The sequence below is a fragment of the Rosa chinensis genome, chromosome 5, assembly GCF_002994745.2.
Source record: "Rosa chinensis cultivar Old Blush chromosome 5, RchiOBHm-V2, whole genome shotgun sequence".
Lineage (NCBI taxonomy): Eukaryota > Viridiplantae > Streptophyta > Magnoliopsida > Rosales > Rosaceae > Rosa > Rosa chinensis.
This window is the reverse complement of record NC_037092.1, coordinates 50,713,021-50,726,886: the sequence shown is the minus strand read 5'-3', so window position 1 is coordinate 50,726,886 and position 13,866 is coordinate 50,713,021. Positions and strand designations below refer to the sequence as shown.

The 13,866-nt window shown below is 37.7% G+C and overlaps 1 long non-coding RNA gene across 4 annotated transcripts; it reads right to left on the bottom strand.

Annotated features, from left to right (window-relative positions):
* Nucleotides 1-7,526: 7,526 nt before the first annotated feature.
* On the bottom strand, nucleotides 7,527-13,049 carry LOC112202601. 4 transcript variants are annotated; one of them, XR_002937482.2, is made up of 7 exons: nucleotides 12,784-13,049; nucleotides 12,024-12,125; nucleotides 11,848-11,922; nucleotides 8,898-8,989; nucleotides 8,586-8,729; nucleotides 8,430-8,492; nucleotides 7,527-7,793 (listed from the first exon to the last, which is right to left on the bottom strand). It is a non-coding gene; the product is annotated as an uncharacterized LOC112202601 (long non-coding RNA). The 4 variants fall into 4 exon arrangements; XR_002937481.2 differs by having other exon boundaries at nucleotides 8,675-8,729; XR_005799076.1 differs by having other exon boundaries at nucleotides 8,675-8,729; nucleotides 8,898-8,979.
* Between the last annotated feature and the right edge of the window lie 817 nt (nucleotides 13,050-13,866).

Below are 13,866 nucleotides of genomic sequence, written 5' to 3'. Positions count from 1 at the left end.
TCCTCCTCGCTCGATGGCTCAGTACGTCCTGTCACAATTGCATGGATATAATTAACCATAATAAGGAAATACTCTCAAAAACAACTCATTTCCCTCGGAATAAGCATCCGTTATTCACAAATTGTTATAAAACTCCCACACTTTAATTTGGGATTAATTCTATAATTCCTTAAAATCTCAATGCCCTCTAACTCAAACTACTCAACCGATTTTTAATTCGATTCTCAATCGATCAAGGACTTCACTTAATTTAAATCTTCACAAGAACCTTTCGATAACTAAATCAATTTAATCTCACCTCCTTCATCACAAATTACCACCAATCGATAATATAAATCCTTCCAAAAATTTCCACAATCATTCTTAATTTTTCCCTTTTTCTAATTCACGATTCCAACTCCACCTTCTCAAATTCACTCTACTACCTAACAAATAATTCACAATAGTCCTTTAACAAGAGAATTCACCCAACACTACCAACATGACAAATCCAACAAGCATGTTCAAAAATCCAAAACCAACAAAACCTCAATATCCAACAATTTCAAATTTAACACAAACTTAAAGATTAAATTCAATTCCAATCAACCCATTTATTCCAAAATCAACTTCATAACCCACACAACTATCTCTAAACCTGCAACAACAACCAAATTCAAGTAGGAATATCCAGAAAATCAAACAAGAACCCAAGAATTCGAGAGTTACTGTTCACGGTACTGTTCACAGTCTCAAACACCTTCAAATCTTCCTCCACCGATCAAAACGAGCTGCAACAAGGTTAGGAATACATTCAGTACTTCCCCAACAACCAAAACCCAAAGAAATTCGACCGGAAATCGCCGGAAAACTGAGATCAAAGCAAAAATCCATTTTTTTTCCATTTCTGCAATTCTCCTCATATCTCCAAAACCAAAGCTACCCAAGGTGAAATACTTACATAGCTAGAAGGAGAAGGAAGAGAGGATCACGCCGTGCCCAACGATGCGTCTTGGGGTGGCCGGACGGCGACGAATTCGCCGGAGGAGTGCGACGGCGAAAAGAAAAGAAAAAAGGGGGAGGGGGGTGACTCGGGTTCTACCCGTGCTCTCTCTCTCTCTCTCTCTTTTTTTGATTCTTTCCCTTTCCTTTCTCTTCCATCTGATTTAATAAGCCCTCCTTCCACAAATAGAAGCTCACAAACAAAAAGCCATGCCAAAAATAGAAATTTCTATTTTTCTATTTTTGGTCATAACTTTTCCGATATAAATCCAATTTAAACAAACTACGTGTCCACGAACTCGATTTTTCGTATTCTACGACAATCTCAAATAAATTTTCTAATTTACCGGACTAAAGAAAAAGTCACTCCTCGGTCAACCACGGTAAAAAGTAACTAATAAAGACTTTAAGGTACGGGGCAATACACGCAAGTCGATCGAACGCTCGAATCCTCACGGATCGAATTTTCAAACGACCCGAAACCGTAAAAATCATAACATAATCATTCGATCACCAAAAATTATGTATTATATATCAAAACACTCTTATCGACGAGTAGATGATATATAAAACCAGAAACTATCCTTTACATGACCGGAACGCCGCCAAAACGCCGCCATAGTCGGCGACACAACCACCACGGTCTAAAACTCAAAACTAGATTAATCCAACCATCCAAAATGTCAAGAACACCAAATAGAACAACTTTAATACCTGGGGTTCAAGCCAACTCGGCCTAGATCGCCGCCTATCACCGCCACAAGCCGCCGTGAATTGTTAACTGTGAGTTGATTCGATTCCGACGTGAATCGATCAAAAAAAACACCATGGATAGCATGAGAAGGCTTCTACGAACTCAACCCAGAAAACCTGAAGCCGTGACGTCGCCTGAGCAAGGATTTCCGACCGGGTCCGACTGCACTTAGTTTCACCGCTTCGTTGCACCACCGTGACTAAGAATCGATGCTAGAGGCCACCACCAGGAGGACTGGAATAAGGAGGCGAGTCGGTCTGTCCAGGTCCCACCGCTAGAGATCTCAAGAGATCGGCGGAAAAGTCGGGTTGGGGTCGGGTCTGACGCAAAAAAGAGAGAGAACAGAGGTTTTGATTTCCGAAAATAGAAACCCAAATGAAAATAGTAAATTTCCCAAAAGGGAAATTTCTATTTATAGTGATTTCCAAAACTTCTGCAGACCATAACTTCCACATACGAACTCCGATTTCTGTGTTCCACATGTCCACGAACTCGTATCAACGCGCTCTACTACTTTCATGAAAGAAGTTTTTGGAGAAACCCAACATACAAAAAGTCAACTTTTGCGCCCCCCCAACCCCCCTAAAACAATACTTTTCGAATAAAAATTCGTCCGAAACACTTCTGTTCCATCCACGACCCACGAAACTGTCAGATAATCACTAAATTTAATTCTGAAAAATCCTCGGAAAATAATAACAAATTTCCGGGGTACTACAGACGTGCTCTCTCCGACTTTCGTGAAGAAAGTTTTCAGAGAAACTGAACGAATAAAAAGTCAACTCCTTGACCTCTTGAAAATAAAACGTTTCGAGTAATTAGTTGTTCGAAACACTTCTACTCCATCTCCGAACCACTAAATCGTCCTAATAATCAACTTAATAATTTTCAAAAAATCATCAGAAATTAATAATGAATTTCCGGGGTATTACAATACACACACACACACACACACACACACACACACACACATATAGACGGAAAATTCTACAATGTGTTAACGTATGACATGCATACAATTGCCTTAAAAGTGGTAAAATGAGTCTTCAAAATAGTAATATTAGTCCTCAAAGTGGTAACATGAGTCCTTAAAGTGGTAAATTTTCGTAGTTACCACATGAGTACTCAAAATAGTAATATTAGTCCTCAAAGTGGTAACATAAGTCCTTAAAGTAGTAAATTTTCTTAGTTTACCGTATGAGTCCTCAAAATAGTAATATTTGTCCTCAAAGTGGTAACACGAGTCCTTAAAGTGGTAAAAATAGTTGATGTATGAGAAATGTTAACATACCATAACTTTACATACTTTTTCTTGACAAATTATATATGAATAATGAAAAAAAAAAAAAAAGGAAAATGCTCATTTACCCAATTTTAGCTTAAAATTTTCCCACTTGCTCCACTAACTGTTTTTTAACCCCGTTTACTCAAAACACTCTAAAAGATTATTTCCCCTTTACCCAATTAATTCTTTTTTTCTTCTTTTTATTTATTTTTGGGACTTTTTTGCCCTCTCCCCCCTCACCGATTTCTCTCTCCTCCCCCCTCACCGATCTCTCTCTCTCTCTCTCTCTCTCTCTCTCTCTCTCTCTCTCTCTCTCTCTCTCTCTCTCTCTCTCTCTCTCTCTCTCTCTCTCTCCAGACGACGTCGGATTTCTCTCTCCCTCCCTCCATCCCTCCAGCAGGTCGCCCACGACGCCTGCTCTCGCCATCGCGGCGCCGAAACTTGTCGTCGTGCTCTCCGCGGCCAAGCTCAACGCCAAGCCAACAGTCCTCGTCTCTTAGAAGCTCGGCAAGGTCGGGGTTGACCTTCTGAAGGAATCGACGACAGACTGAAAACTGCTATCTGCTATTGTGCAGTCATAACCATAAAAGTTGTTACATTAGTGCCCCCCAGTAGACTTTGTATTGGGGGCCAATGATGACTGTTTTATTTATTGACGGACTGAAAACTGCTATTCCAAAGTAAATGTAGTGTTAAATTGCAGTAGTCGATAAATGAAAAAAATTGTGTGGTTTGTGTCAGTCTAGTTGGGGGTAGTAGACAAAATATTGACCCTCAAAATGTGGGTTTTTAGACATTATCTGTTGTTTTGAGTGTGAATAACTTTTATAATCTGTGAAACATAGGAAGCGGTGTAATGTTTGATGGTCTATTGGGGGCAGTAGACACATTAGTGCTACCCAATAATGTCTTTCTTAGGAGACAGTAATCATCTCTTGTTGATTTGTTTGTGATAAAGTGCAATACACTGTGAATCCTTGAAACTGGTGCAAGTTTTAATGGTTTAGTGGGGGGCAGTAGACATATTACTGCCCCCAAATAATGTCTTCATACAAAGTCAGAAGAACCCTTCACTTAACTGGTGCAAGTTTTAACGGTTTAGTGGGGGCAGTAGACACATTACTGCCCCCACATAATGTCTTCGTTTTAAGTTAGAACCCTTCACTTAACTATCATTGACAGATTATTGTACTTTAATAAACTCAAAACAACATAAGACTTATCAAAACTCTAATTTCAGTGATTAATTAACCACAGTTAAGAAATTAGTGGGGGGCAATAATCTGTCTATTACCCCCAATAGACCACAGTTTTGACATCGTCCGAGACCTGCAAGGGAAGCCCAGACCCGATTCCGGAGTGGAGAGCTTCCTGGACATCTGACGAACAAAACCGGCGAAGCCCAAAGGGGTTGGGATCGTGGAGTTAGATGGCGTCATCCTCTGGTGGGACGGAGCGGCGGCGGTGGAGGCCGACATTGACGGTGGAGTGGTGGGCGTGGTGGCTCAGAGAGAGAGAGAGAGAGAGAGAGAGCCTGAGACGAGGTTAGAGAAAGAGAGAGAAAGAGAGAGAGAGAGAAATCGATGAGGGGGAGGAGAGAGAGATATGAGTTTAATTTGTTAATTAAAATGAGGGCAACACTGTCAAAAACTGTTAGATTTGGTAAATGGGGTTAAAAAACTCTTGGTGGAGTAAGTGGGCAATTTTTGGCCAAAAATTGGGTAAGTGGTCACAGCCCCAAAAAAAAAAGCCAAAATAATGAAAAAAAGAAAGGAAAAAAAAACCAAAACAATTTTTTTTTTGAATAAAGTTAAAATAATTTAAAGTCATTAGATTTTGGAATGATAAGATTGTCTTTTTATTTAAGAATTACATGATGGACATGATTTTGCAAATAGGTGATGTGTGTAGGTGATATGGCATGACATCTTGGGCCTCATTTTTTTTTTTTTTTGCCAGAAAGACTCCAAATATAGTATATAGACCATAAGTTATATACTTCAATATGAAGAACACCAAAGCAAGTAGATAATGTCAGTCAATCACTTTGGTTTCTCCAATTGGGTGCATTCACTATGCCAAAAGGTTAATTAGACGACAAATATTCTACGTCATCTGATTGCATGATTTTCTGTTGTCTGATGCTTGCCGTCTCTTGTGCAATCAGACGACATAGAAACTCTGCCGTCTGATTGCGTTCACACAACAGAAATGTTTCAGGTCTTCTATTGTCTATTTGAATCATCACAAGTATATATGTGTGTTATCAATATTTCAAAACACAGAAATGTGTTGGCAAACATGAAGACCAACAACAGAGTTCTTAACATTTGTAGTTTAACTCTCATTTCGATGACAGTACTAAAAATTTTTTTGTCTGTATTAGTTCTCAATTATAGTTTATTGTTGTTGTAAAGAAATTTCAATTGCAATTATCTATCATTTTAACTCATAACATAAGACATTTCTTTGTGGTTAAACTGGCATTTAAGATACAATTTTATGTTGTCTGAATATATATAGAACAATAGATTTTTTCTTCTATTCTATTGTTGTCACACCCTTGATTTTTACACAAATAAAAATCGATATATAATCCCATAATTATACATGCGTGAACGTTCAGTCAACAATAGATTCATGGCTAGTCATCACACAGATATCAACCATCCTACTAATATTCCTACACAAGCTACACAGATATTCGTACACAAGCTTTACATGACAATCATCACAAAGATTCATCATACTGATGTCATCGATTCATTACACAAATATTCCTACACAAGCTAAACATGGCAATCATCACCTAGATTCATCAATACATATATATTTCACGTAAATATATATATATATATATACACGTAGTCATTCACTTAGGAATACCACTAATACCAACTATAGTCGTAGTTAACCTAATAACTCCAAGATAATAGGGTAATCTCGCTCATAACAAATATTGATCATGCTCATAACAAATATCGATCCTGCTCATAACAAATATCGTGAGATTTACTCATCAAACGATAAAGGTAATCCGTTCATTAATGAACCTTGTGAGATTACTCACATTTGAATCCCGCTGCGTCTTCACACGAGCACCAAAACAAGCACAATCGCCACAATCTGTTCAACAAGTCCAACAAGCACATGAACACATAGGGTTTTGATTCAGTGCACAAATCACAAAGTGATTAAAGTTTGAAACCCTCGTTTTGAACTAAATCCCCATGAGTAAAGCCAATCGAGGCAAAACCTCATCCGAGACCTCCCTAAGTCTCCAGAGTACTTCCACAATCGATGTGTCCAAACCACAAGTCGATCAGAAGCTCGAATCCTCACGGATCAAATAAATCAACCGGTAAGAAACCGTAAAAATCATAACAAATCCATTCGAACTCCAAAATTTGCATATTATATATCGAAACGCTTGTATCAACGAGTAGAACAAATATAATATCAAAAACAGTTCCCTACATGGGCAGAAAACCACCAGAATGCCGCCACAAGCGGTGGCGCACCGCCGCCGGCCAAAACTCATTATTCCGCAAAACTCCCAACATCAAAAAGTTTCATCTAAGCATGCTTGTGAATTTTCATAACTAGCTTGAAGTCAAAAAACAAGCATAAAGGATCGAAAACTACCTCACAAGCCTTGGATTATTGTTCAATCCGAGTTGAACCAAGTTTCACGTGAATAGATCCAAACAACCACCAAAGATCGATCAAGGAGGATGCTCTGAGCTCAACCAAGAAGACTGGAAGCCTCGCCGACGTCGGAGATCGGAGAACCGATCGGGTCTGAATACACAAATCTTCGCCTCCTTCAAGCGTCGCCACCACCGAGAATCGCCACTAGAGGACACCACAGGGACGACCAGAGCAAGCAGGCGATCTGATCTGGAGAGTTTCGTCGCCGGAGACCGCCAGAGTTTGCCAGAAAATCTGGGTCGGATCGTCCGGGTTCGGGTCGGGTCAGCCGGGTTTCTTCGATACTGAAGGTGCAGCCGAGAGAGAAGAGAGAGAGAAGAGAGAGAGAAGAAACTTTCCGGAAAAGGAAAGTGAAATTATGAAATGCTTTTTCGGAAATTCCTTATTTATACCAAAATGGAAACTTGTTCCAATGGTCATAACTTCTTCATATGAACTCCGATTGACACGTTCCACATGTCCACGAACTCATATCGACGCGCTCTACAATTTTCATGAAGGAAGTTTTCGGAGAATCCCAACGAATAAAAAGTCAACCTTTGCAACCCCCCTAAAACCATATTCTTCGAATAATTATTCTTCCGAAACACTTCCGCTCCATCCACGAGCCATGAAATCGTCCAAAAATCAGAATTTAGAATCCTCGGAAAATAAATACGAATTTCCGGGCTATCACAATTGTTTTTTAGTTGCTCTAAATACATATTATTCCTCAAATTAGATGTTGCCGTGTATTTCAGATGACACATGAGTTTGCTCCTGCCATTCATTGATGTTCTCATTCATTCTGAAAACTCCAAAAGTCATTTCATTATAACTCATTTCACTCATTGAAACACATATATCGTGTCATTACAGCCACCAAAATACATCTACAATAGTCATTAATTGTTCCATGAAACCTAACTATTGAAGCTGAATAGCAAAATAATTTGCAATGTATTCTAGTGCTTGGAGGTTTGTTTTTCCTCCTATGGCTGAGCATCCTTGGCCTACTATAATGTCAAATTGCTGCTGCATTATCTATCAGTTCATTCAGAGTCCACAAAGATAACTTTTTCACTGCATATGATGGGAAGTTAAAGTTACCAACTATTTCAAAAAACATGCTGAAATTGCAGGTTTTGTATCTCAGGAAAAAACAATCTGGTACATGCTGTTTTGGGGACTTCAATGCAAAGAAACAACAATGAGCAATCCATGCTAAATGAAAGTGTGGAGCATACAAAACTTCATACCCACCACACATAAGAATGATTGGATAATTAAAGGTATGCAGAGACCAAATATTCATGTTTCCTCAATGAACTATATCTCTTTTTGGACAACTAGATGATCAGATCAGTATACATTTCTTCCAATGCATCGCATTGTTGTTTTCATCAGTAAAGGCATAGTCAATGAGAGAAAAAAACTACACTAAATATAACTTTGTTTCAAATGCTCACAAGTCACTAATGGGCTAATGGCAAGGGGACCAGCAATAAGCTAGAAATTTTCACAAATTACAATCCACGTACAATCCAAGTATAAAACCTGACTTTATATTAGCAAAATGAGAAGGTTTTAGATATGCATTCATCATAAGGTGAATAAGACATTAATGCAGATTAAAACACAGAAGATGTCCTAACTTTTGAACCAGATCATGAACTGGGATAGACTAATAAAGTGTGAATATGTAATAGAGCAAATTACCTTGCTTTATCATCGGTGTACATCTCCATCCAACTTAAATGCTGCTGCAACCTTCTCATAAGTCTGGTAGAACATAGAAGATAATCAGGTCAACTTTTGTTCCAGCATTGAATGGGGATGCAACAACAAAAACAACATGTAGCAAAATAAACTTACAGGAGCAAGGGATTTGCAGCGTCCGCACTTGCCACAAAAAGATAAAGGGGTAAAAAGTGAAAATTTTGTTTTAAAGATGCAACTAATACCTGCTTCCTTATTCACATACTCAACAAGAGCTTTTGAAGTATAGAACTTTCATACCTAATACATGTATAACTCGATTAGAAAGTGTCTAACGCAGCTTGATTAAGATATACAATGATGGTGAAACATATAATATGAGCATTAATTCAGAATGGGTTGGCAAAACTATCCAATAGAAAACTTCTTTACTTTTCATGATGAATTAAGCTAGGGAAAGACACTCACTTTTTGGGTTCTAGGGACCTTTTCAGAAATCATTGAATTGTCACGTAACCGAAAACTCCAAATTCTGCTAATCACAGTCCACCTATTGAGAACTATCAAATGAAGTAAACGAATATTTCAATCAATTACTGATATCAGAAGTAATTATTTGAAACTCACAACGCAGCTAAAAATCTAGATTTGAACATGCTAGCCAACATTACAAAGCTAAAAGACTTGTGACCATAGAAAGAAAGAAAGAACATTATGAAAGTTCGTACATGCACTATCTCATATATATCAACAGTATATGTAGGCACATGAATGGTCTTTGCTTCAGATCATTTAAGGCTATTCAATCTAGCAAATAACTAGGGGAAAAACCAACAGTCATATCCAGATTTTCTTGGCAAATTAAGCACAATGATATCACAAAGAGAAGACATGGACACATATGATAAACCAGCTCTAAGGTTCAGGTCAAATGAACTACTTTGTAGTAGAGCATGATACAAAAGATAGTTTCTATATCATGAATTACACTTTATAATGTTAGGGTGTAAGAATAGCCTCAACAAACATTCTTTACAGAAAAGATTAGAACAAAGAACAAACAGAAAGGAAAGAATGTCCCTGATAAAAGAGACCAAGCCACTTAAAAGGCGTGAGGCGTGAAGAAAAGTGAGTCTGTTTTGCAGATGAGGCGCAGAGACACAGAAGGAGGAGATGGAGGTGTGGAAGGCTGCGAAATCGCACCTTAAGGCCTGCTGAGTGTACGCCTGGAATTTTTTTTTTTTTAACACACCAAAACGACGTCGTTTTGGTGTTTTGAGAGGGTTTTCATTAGGTCGTGTATTATACCTGAGCGAAGCACCAAATCCCTCAACAGCCTCCTTCCCGACTCTTCACTCTCAAGAGCACTCAATCCCAATCCCTTAATCGAAAAGTTGATAAAATCATGAAGAGCCCATATGTTTTTTGAAGAATGGGAACAAGAAGGAGGTATGATCTTGCTTTTCTCTCAACTTTCCTTGCTTTCTTTGGATGTTTTGTGTTTATTTGGCTCCCATTCGAATTCAGTCTCATTCTCTCCCATTTATATTGCTTTCCTTCATTTCTCTATCTGTCTCTGATTCTCAGTTTCTCACACACGCACAGATCGATCGAGAGAGGCGAATTGGAGCTTCTATTATAGAATCCGATCAGCAAGTTTAGTGTCGAATTCGGATCGGCGACTACTGTGTCTGTGCGATTGAAGGTTCGTTGTTCTTTTAAGAGTTCGTATTGTTCTTTAATTTGATTACTGAATTAGCTTTAGTTTTTTTGCTTGATTGTTCATACTGTAGGTGAGTTGTTTGTTCGTTTGAATTATGTGTGTTGATTTGATTTACATATCCTAGATTTTGTTCTGAACTTCTGATAGTGCATTGCGTGTACGACTGTGGATGTGATCTGCTTGGTAGTTGGAATTTTCTTTGGATACCTTGTAATTGTTTGCCACTGTTGCCCATCTCTATTTAATTGGATAAATGTTAGCAAGTTACAGAGGACGAGTGTGGTTTTATAGTTTTTGTGGAATTGTGTTTCAGAAGGATGGTGTATCATGGATGTGAACATAGCTGTTTCATGACTTCACACATGGTTATTTGATAAATGGCATCCCTTAGTAGAGCCAGATGCACAACCTGGATGCTTTGATGTTTATAATTGAACATTCAATTTCAAAGGTTTAATAGGCTGAATTTTTGCTAAGAGAGTAAACAAGTAAAGATGAATATCCCCCTGCCTCTGCTGAAGCCTCTGCTTGTCTTGCTTGTAATTTTGTTCCCCAGTATTGTTAAACCAATTAGCAAAGCGGCTGATGATCACGACTGCCTAGTTCAATGGTGTAGGCACAGCTGTTAATTTGGGACCAAATGGATTTGTAATCCTCTTTGGGTTAAAGCATGGTCATGAATAAGTTTGTTTCCTGATGATTGTAGGAATATTCAACAGTGAAAAGTGGCATCATATTTAAAGGCTACCCTGTTGCATTATTTGTCACATCACTTAGTATTTTTCTTTATGCACTATAAGATTTGTTTACAACAGTAACTCCATTCATGTTGTGACTATGAATGAACATTACCTTTGATTCCTTTGTAATATTCTCACCTTGAAATTGTGTAGGCACAATGAGTTCTAGTACTAGTGGGACAACAAAGAAAGATCATGCTTGGCGATGGACTAAACCAATTCCCGGAGAGTTGAAGTACTTTTTGTCTGCATTTTGTTGAATCATATGGTTTTAGTACTTGTTTATTATGAATGGATGACAATTTATAATGTTTTTTTTTTGTGACAATACATGTTCTATATATAAGACTAGTTCTATACGTAAATACAGCTAATTCATACGTAAGGCTTACGCCTTACGCCTCAAGGCGAACGCCTTGCTGAGGCTCTCCCGGTTATGCCTCAGCCTTTTAAAACATTGCTCTATAGTGCTAGATTATGATTGGTACTCCATTCTGGACAGATGAATGCCTTTAAGAAAATTAACCAACTAAATCTGTATCAGCTGCAAGTTGGTCACGATATAGCCTCAACAGTCAACACAGAAGGGAGCTTAGCTTGGAAGTGAAAAGGATACAATCGGACATAAGTAAAAGATAAAATAAAATAAAAAAACAACATCACAATGCACATGTACAGTTGTAAAAAGATGTGAAACACCAACAGAGAGTTGAATCCGTACATACGGGTGAAGATTATTCCATCATAACATTCTTGCAAGACCCAACAAAGCTATCCATATTATATGCTCCATCTAAATTATAATACCTATATAACACCTTATTCCAATTTCAAAACATAAAATTCTTTTACTCTCTTTCCTTTCTTCAACTCTCTGGCTTTCGAAACATGGATAATATTATGCAATAACAGCTGCAATTAATTACTCGTAGTTAAACAACCCATAATTACTCACTGTTCTGAGCAACCCAATGATGATAGGAAGAAGACGATCTTGATAATTTGAGGTTTCTTCATCGTTCAACTTAACCTGATAATAAGAACATAAAAGTAATCAGTTCACATCTAAGAATCCCCAACTGGCCACTGAAGTTCATATAAAAGAAAACGACTTTAAACTGAAGCACTCACACGGCACTAACACATGTAGACACTTAATATGAAGTTTGAGTCTCGGCTCTCCAGGTGTAAAATTGGATTCCAGAGGTCGGAAAACAAGAATGGGAAGCAGCTCTGCAAAGAAACTTGGAAAAAAATCAAAGCAAAGACAACGGTAAATGAAATTTGAGAGGACAATAAGAAGCTAAATAACAGTTGTATTCACTATAACAAATATCACACACCAAATCAATGCACCAAATTCCAAAATTATTGCCAAATTAAGTGTCAATATTTTGTTATGAGCCTGCTCAATGAAAACAAGAAAATGCGTTCACATAAGAGACCTGAAATTATTCCAAGGAAGATAATAACACCAAAAATATACTAAACACAATCAAACTGTTAAAGAGGGGCGAAGCCATAGTGAACCTTACATAGACAGTACAAAACAATGCAATTAAGGTACATGGCTGTTGCATAAGTGCGAACAAGATCTAGTATCATTGTGAATTGAAACATACCCATTCTAGAAAACAATCCAAAATTACTGCTACAAACTCTCAATTTGAATAGCAATTGAACAATTTAATAAGCCATACACTCATCAAAAAATAGAAACCATGAGAAACACAGACATATTACAAGAGGAAGAATAACCCAAGATAGATAGAAGTGAAATTGATTTTAATTTTCCAGATCGGTTGCTAGAGATTTAAGTAAACGAATGAAAAACTAAATTAACCAAACAAAGAGAGAGCGGAGATACAGGAAGAGGAGAAAAAGGAAGTACCGTAGACGAGACTCAAACTGTGAAGGATTTCATTGAAAATGAAGAGAACTAGGGTTTGAAGAACGGGTGACCCAAATGCTACATTAGTTCCTCATTCAATAATCTGATGACGGAAAGAAACAAGTAGAGAGCGGAAGAATGATGGAGAAGGGGTGAATTGCTCGAGACTTGAAAGAGTTTGAGAGTTTTAGACCAAGTGAATAAAGTATCGGGCTTAAGGACTGAGGGCTTTCAAAGGAAAAGAAAGATAAAATCTAAAAAATTGACTGCAATATATTTAGACAGCACAATTTCCTTAAATCTGTTATCTGAATGTTACCCTTATTTTGACTCAGCTAGGGTTTGACCATTTTGAGAGGGAAATGGTCAAAAGAGGATGGAGGGAGAATTCCAAAATTTCAACCATTTATATTCAAACAACATATTTTCCTTATCACCGTTGCCTAGAATAAGATGATAGGAGTATTTTAATGCGACGTTTTAATTGTTATTTCCTCATATTTACTTAGTTATTTCCTTAAATAAATCCTTTTTGTTTTGGAAAGTTTCTACTTCTAGAAAGTTTCTATTTTCAGTAAAAGTTTCTATTTTCAGGTCCTTGGAGCAAACAAGCTGAAATGAGCTCAAAAAGGGAAAGAAAAACTAGGAAACGTTGGAGAGAGCTGAGACAAGGCACAAGGGCTGCATAAATGAGCTGAAACGAAGAAATGAAGTTTTCCTGGTCCCGCTAGGAAATCCTGTCTCAACAAGGAAATCCTGTTCAGAAGAGGAAACTTTGTCAAAGCAAGACTCCTGAGCCAACCAGGAAGCATGATCGAAAGAATGAAGAAAAATGGCGTTGGAAGAAGAGTCCTGGAGGCACTAGGAGACTATATGGCTTGAAGATGACACATGGAGGCCCAAGAACCTTCTAGGTTAATGTGGATTTTCGGCAAATGAAGAAAGCCCATTAGATTTTGGGTTGTTGGACATAAAAGATATATTTTTGGAGACTAAAATTGGTTTTGCCGTGAAAATGGATGAAGAAAACGTGAAAATCAAAAGATTACGTTGGAGATATACTAGGGAGAGTTTCAAGGGATT